This window comes from Trachymyrmex cornetzi, unplaced genomic scaffold (genome assembly GCF_001594075.2).
Source record: "Trachymyrmex cornetzi isolate Tcor2-1 unplaced genomic scaffold, Tcor1.1 scaffold316, whole genome shotgun sequence".
NCBI classification, from domain to species: Eukaryota; Metazoa; Arthropoda; class Insecta; order Hymenoptera; family Formicidae; genus Trachymyrmex; species Trachymyrmex cornetzi.
Window position 1 is genome coordinate 130,346 of NW_017297858.1, and position 21,716 is coordinate 152,061.

Below are 21,716 nucleotides of genomic sequence, written 5' to 3' on the forward strand. Positions count from 1 at the left end.
AGTCCTTCGTCGTTGCCGGATCGTCGACGATCGAAATCGCGTAATTCTTCGATATCGCGGTGGAAGCTCGTTGGGATGAGCGAAACGCGCGAGATCGCACGCGAAATCGTTCCGCACGCACGCAACGCTTCGCTAAATATAGCGCGGACTCGCGATTATTTCGGTATTCCTTACCGTCGCCACCGTCGCGAATTCTTGCAGCTGCGACTCCTTCATCCGTCCGTCGCGAGTGATATCGAGGATTTTAAAGCTAAACGCAGAAAGAGAGAGAGAGAGAGAGAGAGAGAGGGAAAGAGAGGATGATCTCAAGAGCGGCCATAGCTAGTGAGTCGAGCGAGCCGCGGCGGGAAATAATTCCGCTCGGTTTATCATTGTCGAAACGCGGGATTGTTTTGCGTCCGACTCAGTAAGGAAGGGGAAGGGAATTTTCAGTGGATTAATAGCCCACAAGAATGTTATATCATAGGTTAAGTACGTTTTTTCTCTAATATATTACTAATTAAACAAAATCTTATTAAAAAGGAAAGCGTTTTAGAAGGTAGATTAAAATATAACGAGAATAATATGAGAAACGCAGAACAGAAATCTAAAAAGAAAAAAATCAAACAAATCTTATTTGTATGAGCTGTTTTTCCTTTTTTTGTCCAAAATCTATTTCGGAAAATTACTTGACTTAATGTAATGGTCATTTAATTTAATTTAATTTATTGCGTACAAACAAGCTTTATATGAAGGTTACATGAAAATGACAATATGTTAATGTGAGATATTAATAAGGCTATTGTTATAATGTCTCTCAGATATCTTGAGTATTATGGAAATAGAAGAAAACGAAAAAATAATTTTAAAAATATAAATAAATAAATACACGTTTTAGTACATTTTTAGTACATAATACGTGTATTAGAATCATTAGATAAGCTTGTATTGCTTATGTTGGATTTCAATTAATCATAATTAGAAGAACGTCTTTTTTCAAGTCCCTCGATAGATAAGAAACTACTCTTCTCTTGATTCTTTAGTCACATTTGCCTTCTCATTAATTACTTGTACTTAATTATCTTACTGTATGTTTGTAACATTATATTTTGTTTCCTCACAAAACTTACTGTGATTTATTAGCTTGTCCATAAAGTGTCATCTATCTTATCATTCACGATAATGCTTTCAGAGTGAAAATATTTTGTTCTTTTTTGATGAGATAAAAAAATATAATCAAAATATCGCATAATAATTATGCTATATATAACCAGGACGACTTTTTTTCAACCGATTGCACTTCGATCTCGATGAGATAATGGCTTACTCATCGTTCATTTAGGAGTGAGATAAAATCGGAAGTTGCAATCTTTTCGTGAGAGTCTTCTCGTGGCATTCACTTACAGATTACTGAGAAACCACAAGGGCCTTCAGTCCCTAAAACATTTATCCGCCGCAGTCTCGCGGAATTCCGGCGGAATTCCATTTATCTTCCCTTTCGTTTGCCTTCCCAACGATGGCACTCCTCCCTTTTCAGCCGATGGTTCCGAAGTATTTTGATTTTCTATCAGTCATTCGTGCGATTAGATCAAACTCGGCGCAATAAACAAAGCACCAATTTTTGCGCCACACCCTATCTGTCGATCATGCATGAAATAAATTAGCTTCTAATATTCGACGACAGTAAGCCCTTTTCTTCGTCGAAGAAAAAAAAAATAAAAATTTGCATTCTCTATACTTGTTTTAGATTTATCTACCCATCCTGTAATAGACAAAAATTCATATTCGCATTTACATGGAAAGAACAGTTTTACTGAAGTATGATGATGAAGATTAAGAAGTTTCTTTAATTTTATCCTCAAAATTAAGATGGTGTACATTAAGGTTGACTCATTCACGTTATATAAAAATTAGGTCAAATCCAAAAATAATTATATTGGATCATCAATATAATTATCCCTCACTACACACCATGGATCGTTCATGTCTCGAAATAATTTTCATTTTTACAAGTATACAAAAATTATTACGTAATTTTTACATATACTTTAACAGCTTTAGATATTTGTATTTGTGAATAAAAAAAAATTGTATATAAATGTTACAACTAATTTCTTGGTGCATCTAGTTACTAGTATTTAAAAAAAAAAGAATGCATAGAGGACACGGATGACCTAATCGTACCGAGGGTTATGTAGGATACTCAAGCATGATGATAATACTGCAAAAAGTTTTGCTATTAGCTTATTCAAGCAACTATGTTTGAGTGTTTAATATAATAATTTAAATGGTTCAACGTAATTATTTTCAGATTTTTATCTGGCATAAATTTTCATATATTTTAGCAAAACTTTTCTTTCTGTGCATGCAGGATATGTTAAATGCAAATACGATGCAACGTTCTCTCCAATAGTTTGATTAAACTTCGACTAAAATGTTATATATATATAATTTCGAGCAGACATTATGTTAACAGAATTCTAATTCCAAGCACAATTGTAAAGATACGTAATGAAAGACTGCAAAGAGAATCATGAATTTTAAAAGTAAATTATCTTAAAATTCAATAGACGCGCTCATCATCATATTATTATGTAAGTTTTCAGGAAGAGCCTTCGACTTTCTGCGTTTATATTCGATGAATTCGGTCGACTCGATGAATCGGGAAGAAGGAACGCACGGCCGGTTCAAATTGGCGATGTCCATTCGTGGGTAACGGAACGGTATTGCGGGAGGGGGGGGTGGATAGACGCGCTCTAATATGCAGAAACCATGAGGAAATGTTGGTCGCTACCGTGACGCAATTTCCGGGCGCCTCCATCGGAGTTGGCGCACCCAGCGAAAGAGCTGGTGCCCCCGATACCGTCATACTTCGATACATTGCACGTTCTCGCTTTTTTCATCCTTTTTGCTTTATTTCTTCTTTTACACGACGAGATTAAAATCAAAGGGAATTCACGAGAGAAAAATCGAAATCTCTTGCACGCGGGAGAGTTTTCTTCCTAGCCGTCGTTTCGCGGAACTTCATCGGCAAAGTGTCCGACGAAAATTGGAATTTGCCGTGAGTACCGAATACCGGAAGTTAGATCCGGATTAAGAGAAGAACTTCTCAAAGTGCTTCCGCTTCCTTCTAATTTCGTTTCTCCTTACTGGAGCGCTTTTCCTCGTATTTTTCCCCGGTCTCGTTGCCGAAGCTAAAGCTGTCACTTCGTGACGTTGTTCTTCGACAGGCATTTCCAATTCTCTCGCAAGATGTTCCGTATAGTGTATTCTCGTAAATACTAACAAACTAAGTAAAGTCACGGTAAAGAGTTGAAGAAACAAATGTTAGATGCGCCTTTCTTACGTGTTTATGTTTGACTTATACCTTATAAATGCGTCCCAATGCAATTTCACCTAGTTTCTTTCTTACATTGTGAAATATTAAAGGATCACACTCAAACTAATTCCTTGAGTTAAATAATATTTTGTTATTTTTAACTTCTATTTATGTCAAAATGTATTATTTTAATACATTTTAAAATATGTAATTTAAAAAGTAACCACATTTAATCAACTCATTTCTGTAATTTTAGTTTCAAAGTAAACAATGTCCATATTACTATGCACTTAGTAAATAACAAATTAAATTTGAATTAAATATAATACAGTTAATTCCATTGTTTTAGTTAAATTAACGACATAGAATAGGAGCAGTGGCAACCTAGAATAGGGATGATTGAAAATGGTTCGATCTAATTTGTAATTACAAATTTAACAGTGTAGCATCATTATTATTTTAATACGATAACATTTCTTATAACAAAAAGGAATTTACAAAAAGTATACAAATATTTACAAATAAATTGTAAATTTAATTCAATATTTATTCTTATTTTTTGCGCACCAAATAAAGACTATTCTTTTCTATTGAAAAAAAAAGATATTTGCAGATTTTGCTCAAGTCTCTAAAAAATTAACTAGATACGGAAAATAATTTTGTTATATCAAAATAATTATGTAGAATGCTCAAGTAGATAGAATGTTAAAATTTTATGCAGCATTGTCATCAACGTTTCTAATTATTTTTACGATCCAACAAAATTACTTTCAGATCTGTATTTAGCTAAATTTTTCGATTCTTTGGCAAAATCGTTCTTTCTGTGTATATTTGTTGAATTAGTATATGTAAAATGGCTTATCTTGGAAAGGCTAAGGGTTAACGAAATCTCGTAGCCGCCGCCGTGATGAAAATTGAAATTCTCGGAGGATAGTACCTACCTATGAAAGGATTAGTCGGCAGACCCTAGGGGAAGTTGAAACGAGGGGGTTTTGAGTACCGAGAAGGCAGGTAATCGAACCAAAACTAAATCACAACTACCAACTAATCTATCCGTGAAGTTTGGAACATCGCAGGGTTGGAATGTCTTGGGTTGATATCACAGTGGACGGCATCGTGACTGAAGAACAAGACTGCTATCGTAAGTAAGAGAAAAAAAAGAAGAAAGTAGTAGTGATAAAAATGAGAATGATTATGTTATACTAACTCTGAACCTTTTTTGCAATAGTAGGCGTAAAATAAATGTAACTCTTTTACAACATATCTTTCTCTCTCTCTCATGATAAATTTATAATAGCAATTAATGACAAATTAATTAATTAATATCAATAGCTATTAATATAGTAAATTGAACCATTTGAATCATTATACAATTTGCTAATTGTCAATCACTATTGCTATATGATAACGATACAATTATTTTTAATAATTTTGAAAATAATTTTATTAGAATATGCAACAATATAAATAATAAAATTTAAAAAATTGATTTTGAAGTGTATATAGTTTTCTTAGGCATACATTGCGATAGAAGATACGTACAAAATGCAAATAATGATGTATAAATTAGCTTATACAAATATATTATACAGCAAGTAGATCGTGATTCATAAGAGAAACCTTACATTAAGTATAAAGATGAACTGAAAGATAGAGGGTATTGACGTAAGAAAGAACAGCACAATAATCGCATACAAAGCACAATATAACAAAAAAGTTACATGACAAAAGAGAATTTACGCGAGGCAGAGGAAAATAAAAAATTTAAAAGAAAAAAGAACAAAAGAAAAAGGAAGAAAATACTTCGATCGCGTTCGGTGAAGTCGTATAATTTATGCGTTCAATACCTACGCCGAAAGAGGAAGAGAGAGTGAGAGAGAGAGAGAGAGAGAGAGAGAGAGAGGAGGGAGAGCGATCGTGGTTGAGAAAGTACCAGCGGTCTTCCTGAAAAAAATATATTAATTCCGAGTTCCTCTAAAAGTTATTGCAAAAGGCGCGGGAAACTGACGCGGCGGGTGGAACTTTTCCGCGGCGATGGAAATGACTTCGGCATAAAATATGACGGCGATGGCACCGCCAGACGAGTCGCAGGTGCACCACGGGGTAGGTCACCCGTGATCGCTGCACTCGTCGGCTATTTTAATTCGGGCCGGGAGGGAAAGGGCGGCGAGCTCATTCCCCATGCCTACGGATGGATCTAGAGGACTTCCACGGGAGTGCTTATCGAGGTGGAAAATTAAATTTCCAAAGATATAAATTTTATCGCGATCGAAGAATTGACGGTACAAAGCTAAACTAACGCTAAACATCTTGAAATTGGATTTTAATGAGCGTACAATTAAAAGTCTTTTTACCTTTTAATTCTGTAATCTTTCATTAACGCTTTTTTAATTCATAATATTAACGCTTTTTAAATTTATAATATTATGTATTAAGGCTTTTTTACATTTACAGCATTATTGCATTTATTTTTAACATTTTTTAGATAATAGGAATTTTTTTACAATAATTCCATAATTACTCAATTTGCTAATTCTCTTGAAAACGCATTTATTTATATCTCTATGCTCAACTCCTATTATATATTATGTGTTATATCGAGCAAGTATTACAATTCTATCATTGTTTTTCCGTCTAATATTTCCATATTGTAACTATTAACAGATGTTGTTTACATTTCCGCGAATATTATTAGTACTATAGTTATTAATGTCGTTCATTACGTAGCACAAATTAATATGTTACTGCTATTCGTTTTATTTCCTTTTCATACATAATTACAATCAAAATTAATCTTTATCCAAATCCCGTATTTCGCGTCGAAAACACATGTAATTAAACCCTTTAACTGTGGAAAGTAAACTAGTGGTATATTCTCATATTCTCATAAAATTGTGATTTTTGTAGTGCAAAAACGAGCTTAACAAACTGTGAAAGAGTTTAAACACTTCCATTAGCTGTAGCTACATTTAAATGGTATTTCTGGTCGAATAAACGAATACATTGGCAATAAATAAATCTTTTTAATCATTATTTTCTGTCCTCTCGTAAAAGCACTCAAAGAGATACTCGATTTTCGATAAAATTGCCAAACTGTATCTATAATCACTTCATTTTTAAAATGTAAGGTATTATTACAGCATATACTATTTGTATTACAAAAGTATTCTATTTTAGAGAGAAAACGTCTTATTAATCTTCACAGTAATTTTGAAATTTATTATGTTAAATAAATCTTTCATATGTACACTGAGAAAAATTTCCGGGCTTTATCCGTTCCAAAAAGTAACAAACAGATAATACTGTCTATAATGACTGTCTTAATGACTGTCTATTAATGATTTCATTCTTGATACAGCTCGCATTTAGTTAATTAGCTAACTGACGGTTACATACTCTTCAGACGTGGCAATCTGAGAAACTTACTTACTGCATCCCATGGCTTCATTATTGCGAACTGATTAATTTATTGTTATAATGGAGACTGCTGAAGATGGCTTGAAGATAGCCGAAACGTTCAGATTTGTATACTACGTATGGAATATTAACTAGAAATATATTTATACTTTTGATTCACGCACTAATTACTGCGTTTAAGGCTTTTAATTGCCCTTTTTTAGTCGTTCTTTATTTGATTATATTTTAAGAACCCAATTAGAATCTTTTTATTTGTTAACGAACAGATATTTCCGATTGATTTTGATCGGATTCATAAGACTATCCGATCAAATTCATTGGATAGTCCTGTAAATCCGATAAATTTGATCGGATAGTAAGTCTTATAAATCCGATCAAAATCAATCGGAAATATCTGTTTGTTACTTTTTGAACAGACATTTTTCTTAGTGTACTTGTTAAAAAAAAAGCTATAATACTATAATTATATTGCAATTATCGTATTTTTTTAAGTTTCAATGTACCATACAAATTTAATATATATATTTTTAATAATTTATAAATTATAGAGTGTCTATATAAATATATATATTTATATTTAATTAATTTAATTAAATTAAATTTATTGCATATGAATAAGTTTTATAAGGTTATATATTAAAAATGAGAATGTAAATACGCAAATGGTGAAACATCAGTATGGCTACTGTTATAATGCCTATTAAAATAACTATGATTACGTGAAATCAGAAAAAAATAAAATAATAAAAAGTAAACGCATACAACATACAAGACATACTCATTTATACAATATATAAGTAAAGATCTATAGTTTATAGATAATCAATTCTTGTTGCTAATTCTGTATTTAAATTTTAAATAATGTTCATTATTCATAATCACATTTTCAATACTTTATTATAATACTTATCTGTAGTCTCGAAATGCACGCAGTTTTGACTGATAGTGAGGAATTCTGTTTGTCGCTGAGTAAATGTATACGCTTGAATCGAGAGTGATAAGTTTTCGGCTGGGAGAGAAGAAGTGCGAGAGAGGAAGGAAGGGTACGAGGAATGAAAATGATTCCGGCATGAAGTACGACGGTGATGTCGGCGACGCGCGACGCCACGTTTTTCCTGAATGAATTCGGTCCCGTTTATTTTGCTTATTCGATTTCTCCAACGAAAACACGTCTATCCGTCTTTAGTCGGTCGGCCTTAGGTAGGTGCGGAGGAAGAGATATTTTGGCTCTGAAACATATCCCGTCTGCTGGAGGCTGTTTACGTCTCTCGCATTCGCGTCCTCGTAAGTTCGCGATCTGCCTCGTCGGACTCCATTACGAATGAATCTGTCGTCATTTTCGACACAGTATCTTAAGCCCCTTTTTCTCAATGGAACGCGCGACCAGTATTATACGTGTTTAAAATACAATATAATATATTAAATCACTTTTGTATCGTGCTGCCAATTTAATAAAATTTCTACTAAAAATTTGGAGATTTTTCTTTTTAGCGGGAAATTTTTTGAAACTACAAAAAGTTTAGAAGAATTTCCGGATAATTTTTAGAAAGAAAAATACAAAAAAGCTTAAATTACAACTAAAATATTTAGAAAGTAGCAGTAAGAAGGATAACTTTGGAACAGACTTGGCAAGAATGCTTTTGTAGAACTTGATAATTAGTTTAGTGTTAATTATTTCGGTTCACTGTCTTCTTTGAAATGACGACCGATGACTGTTAGTGACAGCGTGTCTTGCGGACACAAAACAATTTTCAGCATGATCATCATTGCATCGTTTTAAAGATTTACGTCATCGTGCAGTTATATGAAACGGGAAAGCATCCAAGTTCTTTTTTGTCCCTTATCGTTTCGCAATAATTCTTTCCCGCATCATGGCATGCAAGGTGGCATCGAAGTTCGCAATCCTATCGCAAAATAATATAACTTGTTTTTTTTTTTCACCAACTATAAACGCGTACGAGTGATTTTTTTATAATATAATATTGATATGAAAAGGTATATTTAAACGGCGCGGGCAGAAAGTAAAATGTTTCTTATCACAGTTGATATTAATGTATTACAAATTTTTTTTGTAATATATGTACGTCAGTTCGCGTAATTTTGCGATAATGTTATGTAACGTTAACGAATGATAAAATTAAGATTTATGATGTTATCAGTATTTTAGAACGAGAGAAAAATTTTTCACGTCAAACAAATTATTTAATCAATTGTAATTTGATATTTAATTGTAGTTTATAAGAATTAACAACTATTTTTTTTCGAAATTTACGCTAATATATAATTAATGTATAAATTAAATTTCCAATTAGAGATATTAGAATTAATGCGTCGTTAATTAATATGCCCATTAATGTTCGCCTTAAAATAGTGCGGAAGTTTTACTGTATCGTCAAATTGCTGCTTCGGATACTCGTGCAGAGTTTCAAAGTGTCGTGTCTCTCTAAAATAAAAGCGACAGAGAGGCTGCGATCGGGCTCTTAATGGCCATAATAATCCGGTGTTTTGAATCGCTCTTGTCATTAGTTCGAGCAACTCTTCCGGTTTCTCGCGCTTTGGCGAAGCTCCAGAGCTACGGAAAAAAATGAGAAAAAAAAACAGATGCGTTCACTGGGCTCTGCAACAAATTTTATTACAGATATGAAAGAATTTTGGCATTTTCGTCGTAATTATTTTTGACAAAGTGTTCGTTCCTTCTCAACTGTAGTACAATGAATTACCCAACATTAAAATCAAAGTTTATTAGCAGCCACTATAATTAAAATCGTAATTCCGTATTTTTGAACTAAATATTTTCGAGTACGTGTATTTTGGCACGAATAACGTCCCCTCTTTTCAAAAGGACAAATGCAAAAGTGTCGTATAAAAAAAAACGTTTATTTCCATCCGACGATATCGAATTCCGCGGCACGATGCACACTCGAGAGTTTATCCGCGTAAATGTCCGTTTTTTGCTCGTATATATATGTATATCTGTAACTTCGTGCGGGCCGATACTGGCGTGAATGCTTTATTTTACCGAGTCAATCAATCCATCCTCCATTAACGTCCATTAACCATTTAGTTCCTAGAAAATCACTATGTCAATTTACAAATTCAAAGAGCATACAGCTCCTCAAAAATTAATTTCTTTTTTACTGTTTCTAAATAACATTATGAAATTTGAATTTAGTAACAGGTATTTCTTTTTTAATAAAAGAGTATTAAGATTAAAAATCTAATAAAATTTACCAAAATATAAATACAAGTACTTTTTCTTTTAATTATTAAATGTATGATTAAAAATGAAAAATTATTGAAATATCTTTTTCAATAAAAAATTAAAAATAACATGGGAATAAAAGGGTTAAAAGAGATATGAACAAGGGGTCGTCGAGGACGTAATAAAAATACGTCCATCCTTGGCCCGCTTCCGGTGGTAAAGCAGGGCACGTCGACTAGTTCACCCTGTTTTCGGTGTTTCGCAAACTTTTTGGCCGCGCAATTCGCGCGTTCCCCCGAGCTACCGCGAGACAAACAGCATTAACTTCTCTCGCGACGCTCTCGAATAAAGTTACATAGATTTGTCACAAGACAAAAAGCGAGCACGTTCCGCCCCCACGACCGAGGGTGGCTTCTAGGTTTCTTATTCGGGTTTCCTAGACGCCTGAAAAGTGGCTTCCTTCGGGCCCTTTATGTTTTCCTCTCTTGCGTTTCGCCAACTTCCTACTGCGGTTTCCGCTTCTTCCTGCATATAGGAAGATCCAAAAAATCTACATAATATGAACTAGAAAGTATATTCTGAAGTATTTTTGAAAGAGCATTTTCTTCGTCAGAGTCAAAACCGAGATCCATTTATGTCTCCAAGTAACAAATAAAAAGTGAAACTTTTCTGACTTCCGTAACAGAATATGTGAGTTGACATTGCTATAAAATATTTGTCCGTTGAAGACAATAGTTTTAAAACACGTATATATACATGCATTATATAGATTTCGATGACAACGTGAATCTTCTTAAAAAATTGCAGTTGTCTCTCTCACAGAAAGCAAGAAATATTCCGTGAAGATTCCCAGAAGAAATTAAAAAATTATGATATATAAAAAATATCTCATTATATACGCAAAAAAACTAGAACATTTGAAAATTCATATCTTTAACAGTTGTATCTTTAAACGTGAAAAATATTTTGAAAGAATTAGCTTACATTAATCTCAATTCTATCAGAAGACAAAATCTTAGTACAATATTTTCTATAACTGCTGAAGTTTGTTCAATCACAAATGTTGGAAAATGTCGCAAATAAGATTCATTGTCAGATATTCGAAAAAAACAAATTACTGAATTATTCCAACACTATGTTTTTTAATCATAAAAGTTAAAAGTTTCTCATGTGATTACATATAGGTATAAACTGAATATTTGAAAAGAGTATTGTTGTATTCCAGCAATATATGTATTACGGAAGCTCTTTTAGATGTCAGAAGTCAAGAATTTCCTAAATAACGTCTAGACACTTGAAACTAATTCTAGAGAAGCCTGCATGGGAATGCGTTCAGTCTAGTAACAAGCGAATTCTTGCGGACTTGAAAGATTGCAAGTGAAATGTTCGTGACTCCAAAGGGGATAAAAGTAATTTCGGGGCATGATTCGACGTAAGTAAATACCATCCCCTCGGCCGCGCATAGAATTCCAACGGCATTGGAAATCTCTTATAGGTACCCGCGCTATGGTCTTGTCTATTCGCGAAAAAGCGCCGGCGGCTGTTTCAATGCCACAAGAATAAAATTGCAACAAGAGATTGCAGAGGGGGGGAAGAGAGAGAGAGAGAGAGAGAGAGAGAGAGAGAGAGAGAAGTACTTGAAAAAAAGAGAAAAGAAAGAGATAGGATGTATGAGTGTATCACCTTTCGTAAGAAAAGAGGGTGTATTGAATTTAGCATGTAAATTACTTGCGTGTATGTTCGAGCTTGAGAATGTAATTTCTCTTTGGACATCGAGGAACCCGTAGGGAAACCCGCGGAAAATCGAGAAAGACCACGTCACTCCAGGCGAGATGGCATTTCACTTTTTTTCCGTTCTAAATTAACAACGATAATTATCAAAGCCGCAACTCACGGTTGTCGTTTCTTTTCCGAGGGTTTCCCGCGGTTTTCTTTCATCAGTGCGAGATTCAACCGACAATTCTTTCGAGATACAGAAGAGAGTGCGCCAGTGCGCGGCTTTCGACCTGCGCCGTGTATCTCAGCCGGGGTTACTTCGAGTCTTCGCCATTAGTACGCGAGTAAAGGCTATTTTCAACGACGAACTCGTAACCCGATACACGAGCGGCGGGGGCTGCGGCTCCTCCGCTAAGGGAAAGCTCCCCGTCTTCCTCCCTCCCCGATGAACGAAGGAAACGACGTTCTCTTTAATTATTCTCAGTGATGTGCCGCATCCTAAAATCATTAAATTGCTTCGGTGATAGATGCAAGGGTGTATCAAGTGTCGAGTGGTTCCTTGACAAAAATTTCAAGTATAAATTTTCCTTTGGAATAAATTCTATCGGACATCATTCTTTTCACAACTTATCCCATGTTAGACACGTTATTAATAAGTTTTAGATTAAAATTCTGATAAAGTCAAAACTAATGCGCAGAATAAGATTTTATTCAAAGGATTATTTAAAAGATGAATTATTCAACAAGAACCCTTGGAAGATTTTGTACGTTTTCAATATTCATTTTGCCTTTCGGGTCAAAATTAATAATATTATTTAAAAATTATTTAAAAAGTAATAATATTATATATTAAATTTTACAATTTTATTTTCTTATATTTTCACAAAAGAAAAAAAAGATCGTTTTTTTATTTTTAGATATTATTTTTGGTTAAAAGATGCGCTTCGCTTCATCGTTTTATTTATCAAATTTCGGGATTATAACTTAAATGTAACTCATATAACAACTCATTCAAGTGGATTTTGTTCATTCCAAATAATCGGCGAGGGTAAGATCCGAAAGAATAGCAATGTTTTCTCGTTTGCTCTTCTTTTTGCGTCTTCCATAGTCATCTCCGTCATGACGCTGTCGCCGACGACGAAGACAACGACGACGACGATGACGACGCCCAAAAATAGGGACGGCATTAGCGCGTAGACTCGTTTCGCACGGCTCACCGGACTGCGTCGACTTCGCGGATATGCAACGTCTTCGGCTGCCAGTAATTTTAGACGCCGGCGAGTCGGCCGTCGCGACCAAGTTCCTCGTTTCCGAAAGTCGCCCGGTAAAAGTGACACCGTAAGTTTATGTCGTGCATGCGAGATATGCAGCCCGAACGCTTCCATAAACTTCTCCCTGGGAAAAACGGAATTCCGAATTCACCGGGGAATCTGTCGTTGACAGACGTGCAAGCAGCTAATGTCGCGAGATAAGTTGGATATTTAACTTACGCGAGGATCTACGAGCGTCTCTGCAGACTGTTAGACACGGAGCAAGATGTGTTGTAACGTGTCGGAAAGCTTATAGGTGACAAGTTTTCTAATTGTCGCTGTCCGTATTAATATCTCAGTGGCGCCAAATCTATTACAAATTTGTCTTCGAAAATGTAAAATTATTATGTACTTGAGAAGTCTGGTAATTATCAAATGATGGAAATTCATCTTGGCATTTCTAATAAAATGCAAAAGCTTATTGGAAAATTGTTCTCGAGATCAGCATTTTATTTAAACATACTGAGTATATACACTCAAAGATTAATGTGTTATCCCTTAAAGAAATCTAATATTAGCTAATATTGAGAGACAGTAATTAATTATTTATTTCAAGTATTAAAAGTTGTTCAATATTTCTAATACTTAAAATAATTAATTACTGTCTTTCAGTAATAAATTGGCCAGTATTATATTTCTGTAAAAGAATGCAACTATAAAATACTCATCCGTAAAAAGAAAATGGGCTATTGTGCTAATACAACTCATATTTTTGTGCGTGAGTATAGTTTACTCAACTATACGTATACACATTAATTCTACCATATACAACTTGTATAGTTGTTTATACTTACTACCACGTTTTTCTCTGAGCGTAAAATTTATAGAATCCAAAGTGGGATATCAAGATGATCTTAAAATAAGAATTATTATTACGTTTTTCTGCCGTCCTGCATCGCGAAAATTGGACTCGCGCCACTTGGGAGTCGGGGACTCGCAACGTCGCTCCGGTGATGCTGTTTGTCGGGATGTATTTCGGTATCACATCATCAACAGCATTCTTGGCCGAATTGCAACGATGTATGCGAAGCATGATGATACGGGGACAATATATCACAAATAGTGTGACCAAGTTTGCGCTAATCCCATAGCTTAAGTCTCATTCATGAGAGTTAAGTCTGATTTCCATGCGATGTTCCGCGTTTCGTTGGCAAAGCTCGAGGAGAGTTTGCGCTATACTATGAAGGTTCGTCGGTTGTTTAATGCGAGAGGTAAGTGATTACAAGATAGTCGCGTGGTCGATCGGTGATATAAACAACGACAACGTAAAGTATAAAATTGAAATTAATCGTCGCGCTGCGTGCTATACTCAAATCGCAGAAGCGCTGGCTGCACGCCAGCGGCCATTATCGTCGCGCATATCTTTCTATAAATAATAACACGAGATATATAATCTTGTAATTCAGCTCCCCCGTGCATTTACGATACTGTATTTATCATCGTTGTTAACGGTGCCCACGATCCGGACTTAACCTGCGAGAGTACATTGTCATTGACGTTGATCGTTGCCGATAACGTGTTAACGATTGATGGCACGAGAGTACCTCGGGAATAATGTCGACAACGGTGCAACTTTGTTTTCGTATGAAGAGGCCCATTGGAATTTAGACATATATTTGATCGCCAATGGCAGCTGCCAAATGTTCCACCTCCGAAATATCGCGGCATATCGTTACGTCAGATTTACAGGCCGATGGATGGTAGCTAAGTGCAGTCGGTGACGACAAATTGAAGAATTAACATATCAACAGCTGTTGACGTGATATCTTTAAAAAGTCACTTTTTGATGAAGAAGTCTCTAGATGTCACAAACACGATAGCGATATTGAAAAATTTCAATCACAAAGGCATTTGTATAAGAAATATGAGAAGTACATATTTCTTAAGTAAATAAAACAATATTTCAAAATGTGGTTTTCTTTGAGATTCTCATTTCTGTCGCTTACAACTTTTCTTGTGTCAGTCATGCCTTCAATTACGGAAGGTAAGTAAAAATATTGAGTTACGCGCGGTGTTTCATCAAAGAAAAATTCATAAAACTAATCGCTTTTCTCTTTTGCAGGAATTTTTAATCTTGTAAATTAGTTATAAAACGAAACTCTGATAAAAAGAACGCTTTTATAAGATTTTTAACTTTACCGAAGACTTCAGAGAATGAATAGGAAATCCTAAGAAATTAATATTGTGTCATACAACGAAGCTTTCCACTCCGTTCTGAATGTCCACCTTTGGTTTGTGTGTCTACTAAGAGACATGAGGGCTCACGTGCACGCTTTTGTACAGCTTAGAAGTAGAAAAGAACGGAGAAGAGCACGAAGACGAAGAGTAGAAGGGGGAGAAGAAGATGATGAAAAAGGAGGAGGAGGAGGAGGAGGAGAGAAATGAGACAGAGGCCTGGGTAAGTTATCACTCGAGTCTGGACCAGGAATAGTCACACCATGTGGTGGCAGCCGTGGGACTGACTATTTTCGGGTAAAGACAAATTTGGCGCGGCGAAGCGCTACGCGAGGGAGCCGAGAAGCTGAGCCGAGCCGAGCCGAACCGTCGCGTGGTAGCCGTCTCGAGTGTAAGCTTACATCTGCACACGACGACGACGAGGGGGGTGTCGGCTCGTCGTCACTCGAGAGGAGAGGCCAATGGGATCTGTGCAGCCATTTTTAGAGGGCTCGTTCCAAAGCGATCGTGCTCGAGGCTTTGGCAGCATTCAGTCCGAAGCGGTCATCCGGGTTGGCAGGATTTGACGTCTCGAGGAAATAAGCCCGAGGAACTCTCTCTCTCTCGGCCACTGGGTAATAATTTCAGAAGAAATCAGGTGTTGAGTCAAGAGGACCTTTCGGGTACGATTGAATACCAGGCGCTCCCAGCGCGCCAGGTATTCCTCGTTGGAGAGTGTTTTAGGATCTTGCAGGATGAATTACGTAACAGCGGTGTATTCGCGAAACGAAATTGTTGCGAGAAGTGCCGTATCGAAATGCTGTTTGGATCCAGCAATCTCAGTTGGAGCAAAGAAGAGATCTTACTTTGAGAGCAAATCGGCATTCGGACGACCTAAGCTTGTATAATACCGGGCGACCGTTCCGTGCTTCCTTACTTCCCATAGTGAATGTGACGTATGGAATGTAAAGAAGTATGGAGCCGCGTCCTGGTGAATCGTCGGGAAGCGATAGTCGTCTTTATTGAAGAATCGAGAGATTTCCGGATTTATCGTCGATGACGAAAACGGGGACTTGTGACGAACGAAAAGGCAAGGATAAGAATAAGAACCGGAAGGATAACGACGGAGCAGGATAATAGTGCCGCGTAAAAGAGTCAGTAACAAATGGTGTAAAGATAAAATTTGCGGTCTTGCGTCTTCTGCGATGCAAATCTTGGGAGCAGCCAGCCGCCAGAAATAGATTGCTTTCGCGTAACCGACGCCGATATGGCCCAGGCATCATTCCACGTACATATGGTCTTCCGCGGCCTCTATTTATGGCTTTGGTGCCGCTACCATGTGGTCACCACTTTTATTATCCCCTCACAAGCTCTTCGTCATTCTTAGCGCGATGACAGAGGACTCGTATCTCTTCTCGTGTATCTTTCCTCTCATATTATTCTAGTTGATAACTGTAGTTAATTATTACTAACTACTATAGTAGCTTATCTTTTTGCAAAATTATCTTTTACATTAGCAATCAGCCGCTAATTCAGATTTCCATTCATTTCCACAGATTTTCAATCGTTCGATTTGATTGCAGCGGCGAGGAAGGCGAGACACGGAAAAAAATGGGCGAGCGAGCGAAGAAGAAGACGCGTGTGGCTGGATGCTGTTTTCGAGCCCGAAATAGGACCCAAGCACAACCGCAGCCATATTTCCAGAAATAAGTTCTCCGGTTACAGAATCTATTTCCGGTGCGCGGGCCGCCGACCGGTGCCCGGTTGCACGACGATCGGTGACGTATTCGGCTGCAGGTGTAACCTCACGTTGCATAGCAGGATCGTACGCGCGGTATTTGGTTCTGGTGTCCGGAAAAAAGATTCAGTGTTGGTCGTAACGTCGTAACGATAGTCGGCCAGTGACGTCAGTGATTACGGTGAGATCGACTATGGTTCACGTAATGAGAACGAGCGTATTCTGATGCGCGCGTATTCTCAAGCGCACCGTGTAAATAACGCGATTATAGGTGAATGTGTGCAAGTTACAATTTGCCTTGTAATAATGAGACTATTATTATTAAGGCTGTTATTATTAAATATTTGAAGAATTATTCCTTATTATTTATCAAATGCTTTAATTATTATGTACATATTGTAAGTATTATTAAATTCTACTGTTTTATCTTTCTGAGGTTGATGTATTTATATATATATATTTTTTAGAGGAAAAGAGCGTTGTTACATAGATCACATGGATGTATTTCCGATAATTTCCGATAATCTTCTTACATCATTTGTCGATTATTCTGTGTACTTTGTGCAACGTTCGGTCTCACGAATTTTGGCGAACAATGCCGCGATTTGATTCGGGGTTCATTGGGTAGTACATTACGTTTGCATAGATGCGCATGAATTTATCGACGGTAAAATAGATTTGCGCTTCTCGTGGCAGTAATGCTCTTGATTAAGCCGAATGAATTACGCTGATATTATTGCCGTGAAATAATAATATTATTCCTGGTATTATCGGCTAATGCCGCCATTTGCATTAACGTCGGCACCTGCTAATTGGCATCGCCCGTCGCATTTTGTCTATTTGCCGTACGTGTTACACGAGTAGCCTGATTATGCTAATCACCGTCGAGTAATAACGCATTTAAACGAATGTACTGAATTGCTAAAACAGATTTGCAAAAAAAATCTTTTTTTCTCACATAGTTTCCTCCTTATCTATATAAATATCCTAATTTAAAGTCGAATAGAAATCTGGGGAATTGCTTGTAAATTTTCAAGGATTGGAAAGTTACCTTTCATTTCCATAATTATTAGAGGAAAGATCAACGTTTACCTGAGAATTGAACTTGGAACGCGCACCAATCACCCCAAAGACGTCATCAAGTTGTCGAGGATTGGGAAGCAGTATAGAGAGAATTTAGAGAGCGGATTATGCGACGTTTCGCGATAATCACGGATGGCTCGGATGCAACCTTGGCACGTTTTCGGTAGATCGATAACGCAGCATGGCAGAGACGGATCGGTGGTCAAAAGTCCCGGGAGAAGGAACCCGTTGGCTACGCAGCACCCAGTAGCGGCTACGAGGGTCGAATGACAGAATCGCGGGGTATTGGCTGTTCGGTACGATCGTCACGTTTACCGCGACAATTTATGACGATTGGAATAGCGACCGTTACGCGTTCACGCGATACGACCGGACTGCAGGAAGACTCCAGTGCGCGACACCTTATCAAACTGGTTCAATTAGTGGCTAGCGCGGGGAGAGTGAGGACAGAGAAAGAGAGAAAGAGAGAGAGGGAGGAGACGAAAGGATTAGTAATGTCCTTGTTCTCTTTAATTTTAATTTTTTAAATCTCTATTGCGAAAGAGAAATATTATTGCATTTTCCTTCGAAAATACTAAGGTATATTCTCGCTTTTAATTATGTTATCATTAAAAAAATCTCTGATTATATATTATGTCGTTGAAATTTTTTTAGTTTAATGAAATCTAAAATAAAAGAGACAAAAAGAAGAAAGTTTAATTTTACTGTAAGTCGTTGTCTATTTTCATGGTTTAATGTACGACATTTTTCACCAATTCCATTCTGAATAAGCTGAAAATACAATAGACGGGGAAGATACCGATTGGAATATCCTATTTATCATATAATAAATGTACTTTTCCAAATAAAAATCTCTAATTATGAGACATTATCTCTTCAGTGAAAGGTTTCAACAATCTAGGGTTCAGTATGTGGCTTCGTTAGAGTCACGTTTAGTCGGGTTTCCGAGAGAACATTACCTTATCCCCACGAGAATGTCCCGTAACAGGCGGTATTTAGGGATACAACGAGAAAGGACGCGGGTAGGTGGACGCCGTTGAGATTGTACTAATTAAGTCCCACGTCCCATTAATTGTCAGCGTTCCTGTCTTGTCAGTGGCCACCGTCCGTCGTTGCGGTTGCGAACACCGGTAGTTAACCAAATTTCGATATCGACATGTTTCATTCCGTGAACAAGTCTCTTCCTGTCCTCATCCTTCGTTCGAATGGCCATTTACTAGATCCTCTAAGCTGGACGTATATTCAAGTATATGAAGTCTTATGAAGTTATAATTCTTATTTGGATAAAATTATTAAAAAGTTTTCCAGAATTTAGTTTTCCAGAATTTAGTTTTCCAGAAACGGATTTAGTGCTCAAATACATATTTCTTGTGCAAATTTATATACGCTCTGATTCCGCATTTATATACATTCTGATCGTGCGTCGAAATGGGTTTTCTATGCGGCCGGTATTCATAGTTAGATCTTATATTCAAGACCGTCTTAAGCACAGTCTTAACAAGTTACGAACCAATCAGAAAGCCATATTACCATCTTAAGACATTGCTTAAGACAGTTGAAATAAGAACGGACTATGAATACCGTCCTATATGCCGCGTATGTAATATAAAAGCCTGAATTAAAAGCAATAATTATAAAATAATAGTAAATAAATATGCGTGATAATATTTATAAAGTGTCGCTCACAATCTGTTTCACAGTTTAGGTAAATTTAATTTTTTAAAAGTTGATTCTTTTCTATATGTTAGGATGAGCGATTACGTGAATATCAGTGTTTCGTCAAAATGTCGCAGACCTAATGTCGGATCGCCTTCGCGAATTTCAGGGATGTTCCCATATCAGACTTTCGGAACTCCTACAGGAAGAATCGCCCGCGCCGCGTTCGTTTATCAAAGTCAACGGATGGATGATCTCCAGATTGAGTCACGGAGCGCGTTTTCTCGTCGAGATTATCTAGCGCGCGTCCAGAAAAACCGGCCCACTGCGGTATTACGAGGGCGACGGTAAAATGCAAACTTGAGATGCACGTCGCGCGCATCGCGATAGCTTCCGTTTCTCTCACCCTCCTTTTTTTTGCATACGTCCGTCCAATTTTCGTCGTTTTCAATGGGAGCTCTCGATGCTCACTCGATAAATCTATCTAGACGAGAGAATATATCCACGCGCTTGCCAGTTTCCGCACGTAAGCGAAACGTCAGCTTTCCTAGTTTCTTGGAGCCGAGCCGCCGCCTAACTCTCCAGGCTCACCTCCCCGGTCCTCTCTCTAGCTATCCCTTCGATATATCTTACCATCTCGAGACATGTTCGCAAGGACACTCTGATTACTCGTTGAAGGATTCAGTTCTTCATATTTCAGAATACTGAATCATAAAGGTTAGTTCCATAAATTAGTGACAAAATATCCTCTTTAATAATTATGTGTAATATTATCATGATTACACGATTTAAGAATTTGAAGTACATAAAATTCCAAAAGGACATTACGTTTCTTAATTTTTCTCAATAAAAGTTTCAGAATTCGTATTTTGCGTCGCAATATCTCCGCTCGTAGAGCAAGTAGAGAAAAAATAAAAACACTTTCATTATATATCCTGAGCGGTTGCAATCGATTGAGCACACTTAGAACTTGATCGATTCAGCTCTTATTGAGATCCGATAATTTCGATCTGCCGCAACTCACCGGCTCGCGTAAAATAGCCACGGTAGTGTCGTTGCGCGTAGTTTAGCGCCGAGACACTACCAGTGTCTCCAGGTATTTTACATGTGTAGAATAAAAATTCCATTAATTTAAGAATTTGAAGTACGTAAAATATTTTATACGTGTAAGATAAAAATTCCATTAACTATCTTCAACACTTTCTCCGTCATTGATCGTATCGATTTCACGATTACACCGTGATTTCAAATGAGAGGCGACGATGTCACAATTAAATCGTTCGATAGGGCGTTCGATGGAATCTCAAAGACTGCAAGCGGCTCACGAAGCGGCGCTTCGACACCGATTGAAACTCGGCCCTCCGGGTCGGAGGCGTTGAGTGCACTTCTCGGGGCATGACACGAATAGCCGAGCGGCTCGAGGCGCGCGTTTGAACTTTTAAAGTAAGCGCGGCTCTTCCTGCGGCGGCCGCCGACGTTTCGGCAGGACGATCACGCACGTTCAACTTCGCCGGCTAATCAGAAAAATCCACACTCCACCGAGCTTATTGAATTGTCTTGGCCCGGGCCAACCGAATTCAACCCTACTATATTCCTTGTCCCCCTCTGAGAAAAAAAAAGACGATTCTGTCTGTCTCCGTAATCGCCCTGGTCAGAATTCCTTTCGCGCGTCTCCCTTTATCTATATATACCTACTATCTCATCATCTTTTATTAATTGTCTTGAAAATTTGTTTAAGATTTAAGATTTTAATATTGTGTGTGTGTGATGTAACAAAACACACACCGATTTGCTGAAAAATATAAACTTCTTCACAAATAAAAATAAATGCCCCGATATTAGTGATGCACGAAAACGAGACAAGATGATATTTTTCAAAATATTGTCTTGTCTCGCAAAAATATTGAAAAATTAATTCTTGTCTTGATCTCGTTATGATCGAAAATAAATCTCGTGTTGATTTCAATATTCTCGAAAATATTGATTTTTTTACAAATTTTTGTAAAAAAAAAAATCAAAATTTTGTAAATCAAAAATTTGTAAAAAAATGATAAATCAGCTAAGGCTCTGTTATGTCTCAATTCATGAGTAAATGCAGGATATTTCTAAAAGGTATATATAAAATTATATTATAATAAAATT

At 36.7% G+C, this 21,716-nt stretch overlaps 1 protein-coding gene, 1 long non-coding RNA gene and 1 pseudogene across 2 annotated transcripts in view; 2 read left to right on the forward strand and 1 right to left on the reverse strand.

The window, feature by feature from the left end:
• The window catches only part of mib1 (E3 ubiquitin-protein ligase mind bomb 1), a 472,329-nt gene that overhangs the window by 9,670 nt on the left and 440,943 nt on the right, over positions 1 to 21,716 (reverse strand). The window lies entirely within an intron of this gene.
• Positions 15,742 to 17,109, forward strand: LOC108762685 (uncharacterized; annotated as a pseudogene).
• Positions 20,596 to 21,716, forward strand: part of LOC108762686 (uncharacterized) — an 8,292-nt gene continuing 7,171 nt past the window's right edge. The window contains exon 1 of the long non-coding RNA XR_001940183.1: positions 20,596 to 20,670. This is a non-coding gene — a long non-coding RNA (uncharacterized LOC108762686). The remainder of the gene's footprint in view (positions 20,671 to 21,716) is intronic.